The sequence below is a fragment of the Crocodylus porosus genome, unplaced genomic scaffold, assembly GCF_001723895.1.
Source record: "Crocodylus porosus isolate Cpor-Errol unplaced genomic scaffold, CroPor_comp1, whole genome shotgun sequence".
Taxonomy (NCBI): domain Eukaryota; kingdom Metazoa; phylum Chordata; order Crocodylia; family Crocodylidae; genus Crocodylus; species Crocodylus porosus.
Window position 1 is genome coordinate 68,130,240 of NW_017728943.1, and position 20,821 is coordinate 68,151,060.

The 20,821-nt window shown below is 40.6% G+C and overlaps 1 long non-coding RNA gene across 1 annotated transcript; it reads right to left on the reverse strand.

Annotated features, from left to right (window-relative positions):
• Positions 1 to 226: 226 nt before the first annotated feature.
• LOC109319233 lies at positions 227 to 20,452 on the reverse strand. The gene is made up of 3 exons (XR_002103426.1): positions 20,442 to 20,452; positions 10,487 to 10,489; positions 227 to 341 (listed from the first exon to the last, which is right to left on the reverse strand). It is a non-coding gene; the product is annotated as an uncharacterized LOC109319233 (long non-coding RNA).
• Between the last annotated feature and the right edge of the window lie 369 nt (positions 20,453 to 20,821).

The following is a 20,821-nucleotide window of genomic DNA, read 5'->3' on the forward strand; positions in this document are numbered from 1 at the left end:
GTCTGCCTGTCACTCTTAAGTTACAGGACAACACCCAGGAATCATGGATTGTCCCCGGCAGAAATGCTATTTAATAGGAAACTCAAAACCAGACTGCCAAATCTTGCAGATGATGCTCATCCAAATGAAAAGCAAGACGTGAAAAACTTTAAAAAAATCGACATACTCAAAAAATGGTTCTATGACAAGGTTTCCAGGGAGTTACCACAACTGCACAGCAAAGATATGGTGCTTATTTCAGATGGATGAAGAAGGAAACAAAAAGCACTAGTTTCCCATCAAGGAGCTCACAGATCCTATAAAGTAGTCACACTGGAAGGACAGGTGTTAAGAAGGAACAGCTTGTAAAGGGGAGAAAAGAAGCAGCATCATGAGATTCATCAGGGGAAACAGAGCTAACATCAAAACAACAAGAAACGACAGAGGAGATTGAAAATGACGCAAAAGTAAAGACATCTGAATGAGGAAACAAAACAAGAACTGAACCAATAAGGATTTGTTAATGCAGAGAAACTGAGAAGATCACTAAGAGCTAAAAGGCCAACACAAAGGCTAATAGAGACCTGTTAAAAATGTGTTTTACCTATGGGTTGAACTAACCTTCCAATGTTAGCGTTATATGGGGACATGTTACATGTAAAGGGGGAAGACATGTGGATACCTTTAAGAGTGTTAGGTATAAGTTGTTAAATTTGCCCAGGGATCGCAGGAGGGAACAGCAGAACTGAGGCAAGGTACTGCTGTTTGAATAAACAAGCTTTATTGTTTTGTAAGCTTGACTCCTTAATCATTTGAGAACAACACACCTCAGACATTGCAAATGGCTGTTTTTACTGTAAAGCTGGTAAATATTTCCTTCATGGAAATCTACAAAAAGACACTATTTTACAAAGAGGTAGAGTTTTGCTTTTTTCTCACCATGAAGACACATGTTCTCTTGGTATAAAAGCTACATTTGACCACAGATAAACCTTACAAGTCCTTAAAAAATATATGTAAACATTCATACATGAATACCACAGAAATAAAAATCTATAGTTACCTAACACTGTCTTAAACGCATTACTTCCTTACAAGAAGTGGTCTAGGTTTGTTCTGTACATCGAGTATTCTTTGCAAGAGACACAGTTAATGGCTAATTCTTTGGTATTTTTAGGCAATATTTATGGTTGCATATGCTTGTTTAAAGGGTTATGACTGAAGAATGTAGACAAATGCAACAGAGCTCTTAAAGGAACTTTAATTGGCTATCAAAAAACATCCACGATTTATTTAATGTCTCCCTTCCAGGAGAATATATTGTTAGTTCAGCTGCAACTTCTTAACTTCATCATATTTTATATACTTTGGCCATCACATATTGCCACAAAGTATATTATACAGTGTGATTTAAAATGTGTTCTGATTAAGTATACAGAACTGGGCCTGTTCACCATGCAAGGAATGAAGGTAACATCATAAATACTCATTGTTTAAGTGTAAATTATGTTTTATGCTCATTGATTAAATTAGCCTTTTAACTTTTATGCTTTGTTTGCACTGTACTGTGCTGTGTTTTTATTCTAGGGTGTTGTTAGGATCTCAGACCTGTAGTGGAGGTGGGGAGTAAGGGATGCTACTCTTCCTCTCCCCACAAAGTAACCATTTGGAATGAAAATTCAGAGGAAGTCTCTCCTTGGAAAATAAAAATGGAAAAAGTGGCCAACAAAGCAGCAAGAGAGCTACAACAATCTAAGAACAGGAAGAGAAGGTTTGAGGAGGGTAAGAGCAGGGGCATACCAATATTATTGTTATGCTAGTTATACAGAACCTAAAAATGTAGTGGGAACCTCACAGAAAAAAAACCAAGACCTTTCCATTAAAGAAGAACTTACAGCCTTGGAGCTTGGTCTTGCAGTGGAGCTCACAGGATTCACTGAAATGAGGACCTTGCAGATGAAGTAGCAAGTTCAGAACATACTTTCAGATGTAATGCAATGAATAGGAATAACTTACAATAGGGAGGAATGAGATGAAGAGATACATAAAATAGTTAGAGACCTTTGGTTACCCAGATGCAGAATACCCACATCATTGAAAATTTATTTTTACATATTGTTATTTTTAACAAACCAAACTAAGATCTCTAGGTGCCTTTGCTAATTGTTTACAAGTAAATTGAAAGAGGAAAACACCCACAAGAACAGAAACTTCATCTGTTGTTGAGGGTCAACAGAATTAGACTTGCCATGTGGGAGCATGGGTTTTAGACTTGAGGAATCCTCATGAAGAATGTCTTGCTAATGTCTCACCCTCTTTGGTACTGAAGGAGCACAACAAATAACGAGGTTGTCTGGTGTGAACCACATGGGGCATGTTGGAAGGCATACCGTACATGAGGGATGCATAAACAATGAGAGACAGGAGTCAGAGAAGGATTCAAATGAAGTTGGCTTTGTTGGCAGAGAGGATTTGAGGGAAGAAAACAAGATTAGTGAAGGGGATGGCAAGGTGGTATGCAATCATGATTGTGAGAACAAGAATTTTGAACTTGATTCACATGGCTAGATAGAACTAACAGTGGGATCACATGAATTAATGAATCAGATATGTAGTCCCTGGGAGACATTGGAGAAAATGCTAGTTGTCTACAGAAAATGGTCAGACAAGTATGAAATTCAATTCTGGGCTCGATTCTGGTGTCATTCCATTGACTTCAGAGAAATTAATCTTGATTTTTATGGGCATAAGTGAGATCAGAATAAGGATTTTGATGTTCACTAACTTAGTGGAAACTAGAACTCCATTATTGAGCCTTACTTCATCACTACAGCCTCTCTGTTGACTTCAGTTGTCTTTGTCCACCATATGACTGTATGACTGTAAGGAAACTCCTAGCTCATTGAATCTAGTTCCCAGCTATTGCCATCTTCTGATGTCTTTGGTAGCAGGCACAACCAGAGAAAAAAGGCACATGTAGGGTTTCCATGCATTCCTTTAAGGTCCTTCTGTCATAATCTATTAGTTTTGTGGGCTGTTGGCAAACTTAACCTGTTCTTGCTTAAATCTGGGGCACACATAGCTGTAGAATGGAGAGTGCCTAGATAAACTAAAATTCCCTTGGCACTAGCCACCAGTTCCATTGTGCTTTGAGCTCAGGAAGTTAAAATCCCTGAGACCCCTGTTATTGTAACATGCTCTGTAGCCTATCAATTGAACAACCCTTGGCTAAAAGTAAGCATGTGGTCTTGAGACTGAAAACAAGTTTCATGCTGCTTATTTGCAGAGGTATTACTGAACCACTTCATTTGCATAAGGTAGTATGCATTCTCAAAGGACAAAGAAACCGCATCTTTTCTTCTTGATCTAAATGTTCCACTAATTTCTTTCTGCTGTATTGCTTCCAGCTTTCAGACATGATGAGTTATGAACAGTCATTCTTTCCAAGTTAGCTGAATTCTTTTCTAATTATACTTGTTCTGAATATCATGGAAAAGACCTGCTGATAAAACATTTGGTTCAAAAAAGCATAATGAATTCCACTGAGACTTCTGTACACCTCTCTCTTCGGATGTGACGTTCATTTTCATTGCCACAAAAGAGATGGGAATTTTAAAAGCTGCCTTACCTCAATAATTACTGGGGTGCAATTAGCACCAGATCAGCATGTATGTAGCTGAATAGTGGGTGCAGCCAGTTTCTTAGTTGTCTCAATTTAATTTATTTCCAGACATTTTTGAATGATATTTTTGTGAACGCAAAAACTTTGAGAAAAGAAAATATCTTTAAAATCAGAAAAATTGGCATGATTTTAGTATTTATTTTTCAGTAGTACAACATCATTTCAGGGTTAAATGAAAGTAATATATGGGAAATCCAAATCTTATCAGGACATGTATGATACATGATTTTGTGTAAAAATTTCATCACTTCAAAGCAAAATGTTTAAAATAAAAAGCACCTCTAAAACAGTTACATATTTATTTTCTCTCAATTATTTGCCTATCATATGTGCTCAGTTTCAAAGTAAAAATACTTAGTATCTAATTTTTATCTCTGTAGGCTGCTTTTTCCAAGTGAATGTGAATGCTTTTCTCTTTTTTTCCTCCCTTGGAGACCATAATAAAGCTCCTGATACCAGAAGACATGTTAGACCCTCAATGACATGATATAGCTCAGTAAATAATCTTCTGAAAGATAACAAAGAAAGAATAGAGTATAGCTTAGTCTTTTATTTTCATTACGTTTCGCTCTGCAAAATTAACAGTAGCTAAAAGCAGGAAAAACATATATTGTCCATAGGATTAGCAGCTATGACTTTGCATATATAGGGAGTGGATTTGTTAAGCAGAAAGATGTCATTTTGATATGGCCACTTTGTCAGAATGGAATTCTACCTTGGTAGGACTTGAGTTGGTAAAGTGAAAGGCTCTTCACTTACGAAGACCTTAGGGCAAAGCTCTTTGTCTCTGTCCTCCAGGTGATAATATTAAACACTAAAATGGTGCCCAGAACTGAAGAGGGACTGAAAGAAGGAAAAAATGTACACAGGACGCTTGGCTACATAATTTCGCAAAAGGAGCATGGTAACTGCCTTGTAGTATTTTAAGAGTGTGAGTAATAGGTTGAAAGAAGAATTATCTAAAGCAAAACTGTTCAACATTTTCAATGTTCAGAATTTTTGCAAAATTTCCAATTGCAGGAACTCAGAATGAAAACAAGCTATCAGGAAGATGGCAATTTTTAAAGATTTTTTTGTCCTCATGCTTATTACCTGTGGAGGTGGTCAGAAAGCTTTTCATTTCAAATTTTATTTTCTTAAAAGGTAGAAATGGAAAAAAAAAATCCCCCCTCTTTTTAATACCCATCAGGTTAGTATGGTGAATTGGGAATTTATTATTAGCAATAATAAGGACAAAGGAAAATTGACTAAGCAATAGACAAGAAAATTCTGAGAATGTTGCATACTGAAAAAGTCTACTTTGACAGAGGCATGAATTAGATGAATTGATATATTGTATCAATTTCTGTATTGGTGTTGAGGAGGGAACAATGAAATGACCAATTGTGTGCTGGAAGGGAGGTAGATTATAAGAAGCTAGCTATTCTTTTCAATACCTAACTTGTCTGCTTCCATGAATTTGTCAGCTGCTAATTAAAATGGATTGTATTAAACTTTTTTTCTTAGGCTTTTTGTTTAATAATGTAAATCTTACTAAAGAGACCTTGGCCAAGAAAAAAATGCATTTGAGCTCAGTTCTAATCTACTGCCCAGTAAAACAGCTATCACTTACTTTGGATGTATTTTCTGATCTTACGATCAGTGTAGTTTAGTACAAATCATCTCAGCTCAGGCACATGAGAAATAACCATATCTTTGCACAGTAATTTAGCATGTATTTAACAAGGAGCGTTTTCATTTTATAATCCTGCTTTATTCTTTAGATTATTTTCTTTCTAATTTTATTTTTATCCACCCTGATTTCTCACGCTGGGAAAAGATGTTTCCATCACTTCACTTTTAAAGTGCTAATGCACTTTGAAATCTGGACAATTTAGCTATCACCTGAGATAATAAACAACACTGATTAGCATTTATTGACTTTTCATCCACAAATCTCAAAGCTCCTCAAACTCCTGTCTTTCAGTCCTGCACCTTATATATTGGACCACACTTTTTTGAGTGCTCTGGTACAGGTACAATATGCCATAGAACTGTTTGCATGGAGGGAGGGAGTTCATGTGAGTCAGGGCAAGGAAAGAATTTTAGCTCATTCTCTGCACAAAGCATGACGGTTTATTTGTCTCATTACTTGTTACTGGGCTGACAACAAGTTCTACTGAATATTCCCAGTACGTGGGAAAGCTAGGCGGCAGTGTGTGCCTGGGATCTGTGGCATTTTCCTCCAGTGAGCAACACCTACTTCAGGAAAAAACGGGGTCAAGCACAAACCTTTGGTGCTGAGTTTCCATGATCTATCATTATTTCAGAAAAGCAGACAGTTTTGGTTTTGTGTGAGCTGTTGAGCAAGATGCTGTTTGGCCACAGTGTGATCTGTGCTACACCAGGATGGGTGTTATGGATATGAAAAATGTTTATTAGGTCTCCCTGCCTGTCTCTTTCTGGAAGTATAAAGTGCTTTTGTGAGCCATTTGGGAAATACGAAATGCTGCTGGCAAATCACTCTCAGAATGGTGCAAATAAAATGAGGGTGCGACTGTACCCAGGGCGAGCTCCTGAATTTTGTAACTGACCCTGCAGCAGAGGTCAGTATGAATGTGGTGCTGAACACGGACCCCCTCTGGAAGTCTGGCTGAACCACACATTCAGTGATGGGTGCTCTAAGTGCCCAGGCTCTTCAGGCACCTGTTCACGTGGTGCTCTGTAATTGCCACACTCCAGCAGAGTCCAGCATCATGTATATCAGCATCCACACACTGAAAAATTGCAGCAGGAGGCACTTTAGTTAAATGTCATGTGGCAAGCTTTAGTTAAAGCAACCCCACCCCTGTTTTTCAGTGCAGGGATGCTGATACATGTGACACACCAGACACTTTAATTAAAGTGCCTCTCCCACTCCTGGAGTACATGTATAAAGGCTCTTCAGTCTCAAGTGGTCATAGATTCATAGATTATAGAGTTGGAAGGGACTTAATGGATTGTCGTGTGTGACCCCCTGCCTCTGGCAGGAAAGAGGACCGAGGTCAGATGACCCCAGCCAGGTGATTGTCAAGCCTCCTCTTGAAAACCTCCAAGTTAGGTGATAGTACCACCTCTCTTGGAAGCCCATTCCTGACTCTAGCCACCCTTACTGTAAAAAATGTCTTCCTAATGTCTAACCTAAATCTACTCTCCACTAGTTTGCACCCATTATTCCTAGTTACTCCCTGAGGCGCTCTGGTAAACAACACATCCCCCATTCCCTGCTGTCCTCTTCGATAAATTTATAGGAGGCCACAAGGTCACCCCTCAGCCATCTTTTGTATAGGCTGAAGAGATCCAGATCTCTTAACCTCTCCTTGTAGGGTCTTTCACGGAGACCACTAATCATGTGGCAGCCCTCCTCTGAACCCTTTCCAGATCCCCTGTGTCCCTCCTGCAGTGCAGCGCCCATAACTCCAACTGCAGCCTGACTAGTGCTGCATAGAGGGGGAGCATCACCTCCCTTGATATTAGAAATCCTTTGTACATTTTGAGTAGCAGAGGAAAATACCTTTGGTTCAGTGACTTTAAGGTACAAGATCAAACAAATAGTTCCTAGCCCAGCTGCTAGAGGCAGGCCAGGAGTATGAAAACAGCAGTAGTCACAATATGACTGCATATATCTTTAAAAGATAAAGTCACATATGGGGCAGGGCCTGTGCAGAGGGCAATTGAGCTGGAAATGAGTCACTTGGTGTGTCTACATGAGATGTTTACTGTGGAGCTGACTAATTAGCTCTGCAGTAAAACATCACTGTCTACATCTGTGGTGCTATTAGACCAGAATAAACCAATTAACTCCATTGTGGGTTAGTACTGCCAGACACAAGTACTATCCCATGGTGAAGTTATTTATTCTTCCATAAAGCACGTGTAGATTCTGATGGGATTAGCTGGGGAATGAGGCTACTTCAGTGCAGGGGCTGCCTGCTGGCTAGTCCTTCACTGTTGCACCCTTGGGCACCTATACATGAGCTGTGAGGCTGCTCTGGCATGTTGTAATTACAGGGCGTCAGAGCAGACTTGATTAATAGAGTCTGCTGGAGTGTGGCAATTACTGCACTTCAGAAGACTCTGGTGTCTTGTCTATCAGTGTCCCTGTACTTCAAAATGGCATTCAATGAGCTTTAAAGTGCCCCTGCTGCCCTTTTGAGGTGTGGGGCCGCTGATAGGCAAGATGCTCTGGGTGCTTTAATTAAAACGCCCCCACTCCTCCCACAGCATGTGTATAAATGCCCCTTGTGCCCCAGTCAGCCCTTCTGTAGCATGTTGAACCAGGGGGGAGAAGCCCCAGGGCTCCCTGCCAGCTGGGCTGCTCCACTCTGGCTCAACATGCTACAATCCCGGGAGCATGTGCAAATGCTGGAGTTTATTCAGCTGCACTAATTGATCTTGTAGACAAACCCACAGAGTAGCTACCTTAGGGAGGTGGAGAGGCAGGGGAATTCAAAGCATTGTGCGACTGACCAGTTCCCTTTCATGCTCTTGGGTGAAAAAACATAACCTAAAATGCTTCACAGGGAAATGTTCAGAATTCCTGTTTCATCCAGGTCATTTCTGATACAGTTCAGGACAATATTATGAGGTCCTTCCAGCCCTAATGTATGAAATCTATGAAATCTATTTGTAATGCTTCAGCATCTTGCATTTCCAATTCATTCACTTTATATAGCACTTTAAAGCCAACTGAAGTCTTACAAACTTTAGGTCCATCCATGATATAAGAGTTTTATTTAACTCCTCTACATGGTTTCACAGCCTGCAGATGGCTGCTCTGTAAGTTTTCGCTGTAGCGACTGCTGCCCCCCACCCCTCAATATGATGGGATTTGGTGCTCAGCTTTCTCTTCACAGCTTGCAGATTATTTGCTGCCTGACTTCCATTTTCTGCCAGCTTCCAGGGTGCTGGTACTTTTACACTGCCTATTGCACTCTCCCAGGCTTGCTTTCACTTGACTTTGTATTACTATTCGTTTCAGTATTGTGAGGTTTATGCAGCCAGGGGCTCCATGCTGAAACACACTTACTTCCCTAGGTTGGATTCTTTGCCTCCATCTCAGATTGGAAGCTGGTTATTTAGTAATGTGTAGCAACAGATATATAATGAGATATAACTTGCTTTTATGTATCTTTTATATATAACTTAGTAACAGATATATAATGCTATATATAAGCAAAGGCTGAAATAGACAGAGCTCTGATTTAAAAATTAATTTTTTTGTGAATGGTGGAATATTTGGCTTTGCTTTCCATGAGTTGCACCTCTCTATTTCCATTATGCCTGTTTGCTGAGAGACTTCCGCCTTCTGGACAGTAGTTTCAGTTCAAGCTGCTAGTGGAGAGGGGACGTGCACATTTCACTCTCATCAAGACCTCACTTTTGTTCTTCCTTGCTTTGTTGTTTCCCTTAATGTAAAAAAAGAGTCATTCAGACTGAAGGTAAATGTTTGCCCTTAATGGTGTATGGAAAAATGTAAGAAGAATTCTGGTAATGGGAGTAGAATATAAACAAAGAGCTTAGAGAGAGCAGAGTAGTGTAGAGGTTTCCTGTTTAAGAAAGGAAAATGGAAAATTTAAAATGGCCACTTATGGAAATGTAGAATAAACCTTCTACAGTTTAATGGAAAAGAGGAAAAATTTGGATCATATGCTTGTAGGAGTGTAAGGTATTTTAATGCAAATGCTATTGCAAACAGTGGCAAGAAAAGATCTTTCTTGCACTGGTGGGAAAAGTAACCTTTGCAGTGCTTAGAGATTTATGCTTTCCGTAGGAATAATGTGAAACTGAGTATAAGGACTTAACAGTTCAGTAGAGAGAAAATAAACATAACAGTTGCACCGCTACCAACACTTGAACAGGCAAGGAAAACTGAAATGGTTATTTTAATCCAACCTCCCACCCCACCCTGCCATTACTGCTCTAAAGGAATGTCTCAGCTGTGCTGGGTGCAATCCTGGGCCTATTGAAACTGGTGGGAAAACTCTCAGGCCAGGTACAGATGTTACACTTTTACCAGTATAAGGGATCAGAAACTGGTCTATACCCGTAACAGAACAGAAGTTCAGCAGGCAAACTGCTTTAAAAATAGCAGAACCCAGATTAAGATTTGCCCCCTGCAAAGGACTTGTGTATTTTGTTTGCTACCTATCTAAACTATGCCACTTACAGAAAAATCACATAACTTAGATTGATTTTGCTTTTTGGCTTTGACTTTTTGAATGTCTGCACCAAGCCTACAGTAGGGTCAGGATTTCTCTTTCTTTTGTACAGAAGTAGGGGCAATCTATTTAATGTGTTGAAGTGACCTGGTTTTTGACAGTCAGGGTGTATTTTGTGTTTCCAGATAGTATCCACAATGTTTTACTTGTCAACTATAGTGTTTTCAGGAGGAGAAAGAGCATTTTCTTTTTCTTTCATTCAAATGTATGTGCTCTCTTATATGCCTCTGCTAATTTAGTTTTATCAGGAATTACTGTATACCAAATCATGAACCTAGCTTAATGGAAAAGAAACAGAGGCAACACTGCTGCAAGTTTTTTGCTGTTTCCTGGAGCAGTGTTGCTATCATTGTTCATGGTGCAGGGCAAATTTGCTTACAACAACATCATGGAAGAAAACCTGACCTAAACTTCCCTTTATTTCAACGGGGCCAGAATTTCACCTTGTGAATTGGTATCATTAGGCACTGGCACCATGTAGGGAATAAGTCTTCATGTAATATTGTGTGGCGGAACTGCGTAAACGTATTACAATGACATGTCATGATGCACATACAGGAATGTGAATGCTTTAAGAGATCATTACACCCTGGGGTTGCAGGACCGAGCCCATAGAAACACTGCAATGCAAAGTAATGATAATGATGCCATTTCTCCAACTTACATCATTTTCAAAGTGGCAAACTGTTGTGTAACAATCAGGTGATGAAATCAAGATGATCCTGTATAACGTTTGGGCAGATGGTAGATTTAGAGCCTGTTACTGCAAGATGCTCTGTGTGTTGAGAAGATGCAGAGTGCTGTCACTTTTCAGTGGTTGTTCAGGACCCTCATTGCTTGGTTCTGGGTATTGATGTTTGGCCCACAACAGTTTCAGTGTTAAAGATAGTGCTAGATCCATCACAGAGCAAAAGCTTTTAAAAGGATGCCTGTAAAGATGAAGATATGACCCTCAGCCTGTATAGACTCAGGGTGCTTGTTTGCATAGGTGTATACATCTGAGAGGAACCCAGTACCTAATCAATGTCATTCTTAATTTAAGTACCATGTGAGACCCTTGGCAAAAACCTCCCCAGGATCACTACGTCAAAGGCCATGTCAGAGAAGCAGTGCCGACGACCTACATCCCTAGTGATATTAATATGAGGACATTCCGCCCATTTGTTTAGGAGGAGCTGGTCATTTCCATTTCACTGAGAGAACAAGACAGAAGAAGTTTGTATACACAGTGCCAAGATGAAAATGACTTTAGCACAAAGTTTATTTAACAGATCACACAAATTGTATTTTCAAGCCTCTGCTAACAAGAAGGTCCTCCAGTAAGCAGTGGGAGTGCTTTAGGAAGGAATTTGCAGACCAGCAGTACTCACTATTAATTTCCCCTGTCTGCAATTACTATCATTACATTCTTTAGGCACTTTTAAAATAAACTACACAATGATGTAATGTGCACAATGGAGTGGGATGGGAGAAACCCCCTCCCCCAGCATCTGGACTCTGGCCTGGTATCTTCTATGAAACATCTTGATGGCTGTAATTACTGTCATGTTATGAGAACTTAAAAAAAAAAGGCGCCACAGCTCCAAATAAAACATAAAATGGCTTTGATATAATAAATGTTACTATCATTGTTTAAAAATGTTGTGACCTGTCTGCTATAGTTTCTGAGACAGATATTTTCCAGTACTGCTGCTCTTTTTCTTTTCTTTCTTTTTTTTAAATTCTATTATTGCAGATAAGGATGGAGGAAAATCCTCAAGACACACTCGTTTTAAATCACCATAGCACAATGCCAGCATTGTCTCTCCTCAAGTTGAACTTTTAAATTAAAATAGGCATGATCTTTACCAGAGCTCTGAAGCACTCTGTTCTACAGGCACTTTATCCCTTTTATTAGAAAACATTAATAATTCAAATGTTATGGCTTAGGTTAGTCAGACCCATTTGTCTGGTGTTGGAATAATTTAGTTGTACTGTACTGTTCTGAGCTTTTGATATACAGTATATCTAATCCTGCAGGGTTTTTGGAAGTCACTGGGTGTTTTACCTGAGTTTGAGTTTCAAGGTCAAGCATAGCATATGTGCATACACAAGTAACAAGTACTGGTAATCTCAGCCCTGAACATATATACAGACTATATCCAAACACACATTTGGAACTCAGTCCTGCAGTCTGGATGAGACAACATTTCCATGCAAGTCTATTGGAGTTTTGCCTGAGTAAGGGCTCTAAGTTACAGCTCAAAAAGTGCACCCCACATAAACATACATACTTGCAAAAATACACACAACCATTTTTTTCAATGGCAATTCCATTGAGTCCTGTCTGACACGTCTTTGGACAATATTTCTCCACTGTAGTCTGCCCCATGCTTCTGAAAACATCATATTTTCAAATCATGGGGTCTTTTTCTAGACCTTGCATTCCCTAAAGTGTTTCTGAGTTACTGTTTCCAGCAAAGCAATGCCAAAACCTATTTTTACTGAAGGTGTTACTGCGCAATCATTTAGTACTTGTATAAACAAGTAAATGACTGTGCAGTAACTGGAGTCACTGCACAGTAGTGTCACTGAACAGCTTTCACATGATACTGACTGTGCAGTACGTCATTACTACTGTGCAGTAGTGCCATGCTTCCTGCCATGTGATGTTACTGCGCAGTATTAATGAGCTACTGTGCAGTCAGTGTCTCGTGAGATGCGGCTCCATTGACTTAACTAGGAGCACAATTAGGCTTTATGTGTACATAGGGAAACATTTTGTAGAGGTACCCCACATTCTCTCCTGATCCAAAAATGGATGGAATCCTCCAGATAGACCCAAACACAGACCTGAATCTTGTGGGATCCAAATTCCACATGCAGAACCAATTTCTTCAACTGGCCTGTATCTTTCAGTGGGTTGAACTAGCTCTGTCTTAAAACACCACTGTGTTTTGGGGGATTTAAGATTTGGATTTTGCAGGCTAGCTCTATCTCCAGTAAAACTTAAGCTATCTACAAAAAGTCATATCCTGGAATGGATTTCTGTCCTGCTTTCAATGACCAGTGCTTTAATCTCTGCATCCTGTAGTGGAAAGTGTAGGAAGAATTGAAACTCTAACTGATGTGAATCTGCATTTAAGGAACAGGAGAAAAATGACCATTGGTCAAGTACTTTGTAGAGTTACTGGTGGCAATCATGGAGTACTGAATTAGAAGTCCCAATATACAATTTCCAGATTCACTCATATTTCTTGTAAGAGTTAGACTACTGTTCAGATTTGGGACTGATGCTTGATCTTACAGACAACTAAAATAATAGCAAATAGAGAAAGTGAGTTAAGAATGCATTTACTCAAATACAAGACAAGGTTTTTACTCCAATTGACATGGGGAAAAAAGTCCTACATCTTATAATCACATACAACAAAATTTCATTAAATACATTGTCTATCATTAAATTGCTGCCAAAAGCAGTATATGCTCAGCAATGGAAACCAACTATGAAGCTGTTTAAATACAGCCAACACTAAGAATGACTATAAGCTATATGGCCCATATTGGGCAAACATGGTGATGGGAACCTACCACTTTTTTTTTTTGCAAAATATTTTTTCTTATATATATAAATATCACAGTACTTCTAAGAAAAACTGTCCTGTGGCTGCTATGGCTCACCTGACAACCCAACAAATATGTCATTGCCATTACATCATACACATTCCCATTACAACGTGTCCATCACCATCATTCTTGCCTTTCACAAAGACATGCAACCTATCTCTATACCCTGAGCTTACTGCACAGCTCTTCCCCACTCCCCCATTTCTTTTTCCCCCAATTCTTTCAGTTGTCACTGTCATTGTTGCTTTCTTCTCTTGTCACCTCCACTGCCTTCATCGTCATCACCATCATTATTATCGTCATTGCTCTCTTCAGGGGATCCACTCCTGAACAGTGTGTGCCAGTTTTTCCCCTTCCAGATGATCTCTGCCATCTTCTCCCCAATGTTTTCCACTGCTTTCTTGTAGTATCCTTTCATCTTGTTCAGTCCTATTTTGACAAGCATCTGTTGAGAGTTCTGTGCACCTGTATATGAGCAGGTTCCACAAGACATTTCTAAAACAGGAAATCAGTTGGTCAAAGCAGGCCATTGGGGTCCCCTTCTGCTTTGACAAGTGTCTAAACAGTGCTGCTTCTCTGGTCAGGGTTGTGATCTCTGTCATCATCTTGAGGAATACAAATACTTTCCTTCACACCCCTTTGGCAAAAGGACAGTATCAAAGAAGGTAGTCAATTGTTTCTATTTTCCATGGGCAGGTTTCCCTTGGGCAATATGATTTATTTCTCTGCCCCACTATGAAGAACTGTGCCTTCACTAAGAGCATGTGGCAGGTTACTGGCCAGCTCATGTCTCTGCTCTTTCTGTAGGTCCTTGTGGAACATCCTCTCCCACATGGCCTGGCATCTGTCTTTGCTGAGTAGGTCCATGGTTGATACCACATCCCTTTTCCTCACTGCCTCCTGAATTTTGAGGTGGCAATGACTCTAGTGATGGGAACCTACTACAAGTATAAGCTAGGGAAGCCCACCTGAATGAGATATATTGTAGTGCCCATCAAGCACAGTCCCCCTCACTAGGCATGTCTACATGAGATGCTTACTGCAAAGTAGTCCAATAACACTGTGCAGTAACATGCTGATCAAAAACCATGCTAATATGCTACTGCATAGTGTTCTTAGGCTACTGCTCAGTAACTGTAAAAAACCCATGTACTCTGGCACTACTACACAGTAGTGTGATTTACTCCTCATTGAATTAGTACTTGTTTAACCAAGTATTAAACGTAACATGCAGTAACTAAGGTGCATTAATGAACACGTAAATGCACCCATTGCCAACTCTTTTCCAAGTCATGGTGAGCCACAACATTGAAAACAGTTCTGCCAGAATCCCTCTGTAACCCCCTCTGTCAGCCTGGTGCATATTATTAGTGTGGCCCCACCCTCCATGAGATGAAGCCAGACCAGGTTGCCCTGTGTCTCATCTGCATATAAATTTTGGAGCATCCCAGGACATGTGACAAGAATACCTGGTTCCAGTTATGAGTGTGGGCTAATTAGCATATGGATCCTTTGTGGTGGGTATCTGGAGTACACACACAAATTGGACAGTGTTGAGTTGTGGGATCATCATGGCTTGAAATGATGTTTACTTTGGTGGGGCCCTGCCCAATTAACCATGTGGTAAATCAGGAGCCTTTGGCTTTGGATTAATATCATGCATAGTTTGTACTACACATAAATAGGTGCCAAAATGCTGCTCAAAATTGTGTTTATGGACTACCTGCACTAAAACTTGCAGCAGTTTAAAAAAAAAAGCAACATGCCCCAATTCTGGATAAACTAAGTGTTTGGTTACTGTATGAAGATTGCTACAGCCATGTTTAATTTCAAAATTATTGTTTCCAAATTTGCTTCTCAATTCCATGTGCTCAGGAAGAGCAGGGTCTGATACTAAGGAGAGAGGGAAGGGGCTGCCAGGGGAAAAAGTTGGGGGGAAACAGAAAGCAAAGGGCTACCTGACCTCCCAGATTTATTTTCCCTGCTGTAGCTGTGTGAGGGGGTCAAACTCAAGGAAAACCTACAATAATTAGATTCTACACCTAGAAAATTATAATAAATTTATACATTTTGCATATAAAATCTAATTATTGGGTAATAATTTTATAATCAGGCTCATTTTCTGTTTGAGTAAATATTAGGGGTATGCAAAAAGGGCTGTATTTGATTTAGATTTGGATTCAGCCCGAATCAGGGACAGTGATTCGATTCATTGATTTGGATCACTGTCTCCGATTTGATTTGGCCAAATTCGAATCTGAAGATTCAGTGCTGATTTGGAGAATCATTGATTCAGCCATAGACACAGCTTTAAATGTTTTTTCTACATACCTTGCACCTACTAGGTGTGGCTCATGAATGGTGCGATGGTGGGGCAGATGGAGTGTTCCACTGGAGGGCAGGGGGGGCTCCCCATATGCTCAGCAGTGAACCTGGAAGTGGACTGGAAGTACTTTGGGTCCATTTCTGGGTCCACTGCTGAGTGCACAGGGGCCCCCCCTACAACCCTCCAGCTTGGCGATTGGCCACGGGTCGACCCCAGGTGTCTCCTCAGACCCAGAAGGAACCAGTTGCTGAGCTGGGGGAGGGGCACAGGGAACCCCCCAGTGTGCTCCCTGGCAGACCTGGAAGTGGACCAAAAGTGCTTCTGGTTCACTTCTGGGTCTGCTGCTGAGCATGCTGGGGACCCCCTCCCCCACCCTGTGCTCCTGTGGGATGCTCCATCTGTCCCAGCATCGCAGCATTCACGAGCTGCCTGTACCTTGAGGTATGTAGAAAAAACATTTAAAGCTGTGTTTATGTCTGAATCATTGAATCTCTCTGAATCCATTTGGAGGGTTTTGATTCGATTTGGAGAGATTAAACGGTCTCCTGATTTGATTCAGATTTGGAATCAGCGACCAAAGCTTCTCACAGCCCTAGTAAATATGGTACCTATCCAGAAAACTTTATTAGGTAACATTTAATAAAAAAGATTGTACTGATTAGTTCTCACCAGACAAGGCTCTCATAATTTAGCTTTCATCAGATTTTCACACAACTAAAACTGAATGCAAGTTATTGTCATGTCTGTTATACGTTCTGAACTCAAAGATGAGAAGACAAGCAAAAGTATCTTGTTATCTTTGTAGGGTTCAGCTATCTGTTCATTTTAATGCACCCTAAATAATTAAGGAAGTAAAAACTCTACATTTTTTTTTACTATTTTGCTGTGGATGTTTGCATGATGCATGTTTTCTGCTGATTGATCATTTTTGGTTGTCACTGTTAAGCAGGGATGTATGTATATTATGTGGCAACAAAAGACAGAGTGACTTGGAAAGAAAGGATGGTCCATTATTCTGGGCATTAACCTGGGACTGGAGAGAGCAGTTGTCGATGTCTTGGTCTGCCACAGATTTCTCACATGGCATTGGATAGGTCACTCACTGCCGGACTCCTAAAGGTAGATCAGGTGTCTAAGGAAGCAGAGGAGTGCCTACTGGGGTTTTCAAAAGCACATGGGCACTTTTGAAAATCCCAGCAGGTGCTGATTTGAATGGTTAGGAACTTAAATCTGCCCCTTGCTTGCTCTCTGCCTCAGTTCACCATTGGTAAAATGGGAATAATATCATTGCATAAAGCTAGCCTAATGCTAGTCAAAGCAATAATGAGGATGTGCCTTAGAAAGATCCTTAAAAAACAAGCAAGCAAGCAGCCAAAACAATCCAAAACAAAACATGGGAATAAAAGAAAAAGTGTATTGAATTTTCTCTTTCTGTGCTGTGCTACTGTATTACTATAGCACTGCAGTATTAAGACTCTACTTTATTTCCACACAGTTTAAGCCAGTTGTTTAACTTCTAAATTACTGGGAGATGAGTCTAACAGTAAATGGAAGCCAATGCTTAGTAAAAGATGTGAACTTTAATGTTTGTGAATGAATAGGGTTGACTGAGAGTGGAGGATAGGGGTAAGAAAGGTAATTTTGTGACTGAACAGGAACATATAACTAGAAGAGTACTCAGTTTTCTGAGTCCTATCCTCTGGGATTGTAGGCAGCCTTGTAAAGCATGTTTGCACACAAGGGCCCTGGGGAACAACCCCTCTGGCCATTCTCATACACCACAGCTACACGGAATCTCCTAATATCCCATGAAACCCTACTGGAAGGACCACAGATGTTACAGTGATGACTGTGTTAGAAGATACTACATAATATCATATAGTTGGAGATCTAGAACTGGGTTTCAAGAAGCCTGGGATCTACTCCTAGCTCTGCTACAGGCTTCTTGTGTGAGCTCAGCTAGTTAACTTTAATTTCTTGGTATGGCTCAGTTATTCAGTGGTTTTATGAGGACAAATTCATTGGCGTATGTGAGATGTGTAGATGATATGTTGATAAGAGTCACAGATAAGAGTAAAAATAAAGCAAGCAGGAAAAGATCTAATACATACATGTTTGACATCAGGATTCACAAAATAGTATGTATATAAAATCCTACTAAATCATCTGTGGCCTCCAAATCTACTTAAATGAAACCTTGCCTAGCCTGTTCAGCTGTTCCCCATAAATCATAATTTTAGTTAAAAATTGAACTTCATACTTCTTCTGGGGTTTCTCTCTCTCTCCCACAGCTACATTCCTGGAAGTGTTGCAGCACAGAGGTCTATAGGAGTCTTCCTGGAGGGAAAAAAAGCCTCATAGTTGGATCAGGGGACTGGAATCAAGCTGTGAGGAGACCCCAGAGCTGGGAGTTGGGTGGAAGTTGGGGGCAGAGCTCTGAAGTGGCAGTGAGAGTTGAGTGAAGCATACTTAGTCACTAGCTTTTCCCTCACCAAATGTGTTCAATAAAACAGGGAACATATTATGGTAAATCAGGCAACAACAAAAATGTCCCCAAAGCAAACCCTTTCTTGGTTTGGAAGAATTGACGACATTTGCTAGGGGTAGTGCAAATTTCACAATGATTTGTCAGACATATAGGCATGCTGTGATTATTGGATTTGCACTTGTTTTCATTCTCCCAGTATTTTACTGAAATTTATAGTGCTGGTTGATATTACCAGACTGAGACAGAAGAAACTAAAGCCCTGTGTTTATTCACATAACAGATACAGAGAAGCACAATTCTAGCTTGCACTGAATCTTTCCATACTTTGATGAACCACATTGCCTCAAGACTTTTTGCGAGGGATCACTTGTAAGAGTGACACTATATTTTCATGTCATTATAGCTATTAAAATCCCCTTGCTAAGAACAGAAACCAGGTTTCTAGTTAATGACCATTGCTGTTCTTATTTATGATGCTGAAACCACTGCTCACCATGTCACCTTTTAGTTCACCTTTATAAGGTTCTTTTTTGTGAAATGTTATATGTTCAGCATTTTGGTAATGAGTGTAAAACGCACCGGCAAAGGATAACTCTTCCAGGCCTCTTCAAAAACTTGCACAAAGTCCAGTTTTTCAGCATCCTGAGATAACCTGCGTAGGTGAGGGCAGTCCTGCAATCCTGAGATAAGTGGTTCCACTGATTTCAATGGAACACTGAGTTAGGACTACTTGTATGTGCAGAGATTGAAGGATTAGCTTCCTTTATGGGCTCATGGCCAAACAGCAGCCTGGATCTTTCAGTTCACACTTTCATTGTTTGTATTGCAGGAGTACCAGGAGACTCCCACAAGGGTCTTGCTGTGCTGACTGCTCTGTATAAAAGAGCTCCCAATCATGTGGCTGTTGCCTTTTCTTCATTTCACATTGCATTGATAACATCCCCCATTTAATGATGTGTTTACTGTTAAACTGAGTAATTTATAAAATGTGAAATCATGTCTTGCTTTGGTTTCTAATACAGTTCATCTGGATCAGAGGTGTAAGACTCATTCCACCCCCGAGGCCAGACTGGACATGGCAGCAGCTTTATTTCCCCCACTGCTATGTATCCCCAGTGAGGCTATGTGCCCTAAATTTTGGCAGTGGGCCCTGTCCCCATATTTCTGTCCCCTCTACAAGTCCCATGGGCCACACAGTGCAGCTCTGTGGGCCAGATCGGAACCATGGGCCTTAAGTTTGCCCCCCCTCCCCCCGATCTGGGTTTTAAAAATGCAACTCCTCATATGAACTAAGAGAAACCCATTGCCATGTTACAGTTCAGTGCACTGCACAGGTCAAACCAAAGTCCTTAGGCACTTTTGCAGAACTGGCCTGGTTGGTGCAGCGTGTCAGAGCAGCTGCCTTGCAGAAGGTAAGGAAAAATAGATTACATACTCCTTTGAGATCTTTATAATGTAACCCTTTAAGAATACATGACTCATATGGGATAGAGAGCAGAAGTAGCATTCATCGGTTATATGAATGGCTGGAAACATACCAGCTCAGTCCCAATAGGAGACCTCTAAAGTATGGGCTGTTCTCAACTCTGCTGTGGTCAGTCAATCATCCTTAACTTTTTTCATCCCATCTTGTCTCCAGGATGATCATTTAACTTAATTACAGGTAGACCCAATGCTGGTTCTAGGGGAGTGATGGGTAAACCTCAAGGCTGGGAAGTTCATTTCAGGTGGCCATCAGAAATAATGAAACCACAAAACATTAATTAGCTGCCTGTATCAGTGCAAAACCACTGACCAGCTCAAGATTTCTTGTACACTTTTCCTGCATTTTATAACCAGCTGCTTAGCATTGCCTGGAAATAAAGACACAACTGAACTTCAGCAGTCTATACTGTAGCTTTTACCATCTGCTGGTACGTCATCTCTCAAGATAGTTGCCTCCTCAGAGGAAAAGCCTGAACCAAGATTTTGGTCCCAAACTGCATGCTTCCTGTCCCTTTCACAAGGAATGGCCCATGGTTCCCAGTCACTCTGAGCTTTTCAGCAATTTCCTGTAGTTTAGGAGGGATTTTCTGTGGAATTTGACAGTCACAAAGACACAGAACTCAGAGAAGCCCATACAACACCTGCAGGGCCTTTGGCTTTTTAACATATTTGGAACAAAGACCTAGGGTCTCATTCAGTTTGCTGGTTAATGAGAGGCTGTGGAGATGCCTCCTGGACCTGCCGAGATGCCTCTGTATCCTCTCCTTAGGTTCTGTGAAGCTCCCACTAGATGTGACAGATCTGCCCTACAGCCAAAGTGCCCCTTTGTGGCAAGTGCAATACTGAAGGAATGCTATCGCTGTTCTTTACTCTTCAGGCCATCAGATCTGCCACCACAGGCTTTCTTAAGACTCATAGTACCGTAGTCAGAGCAGCTTATCATACAGTGCCAATAAAACTTCGAATCCCAATGTACAGTCCAGCAGTTCTCAATCTTTTAGACTCTAGGCACCCCT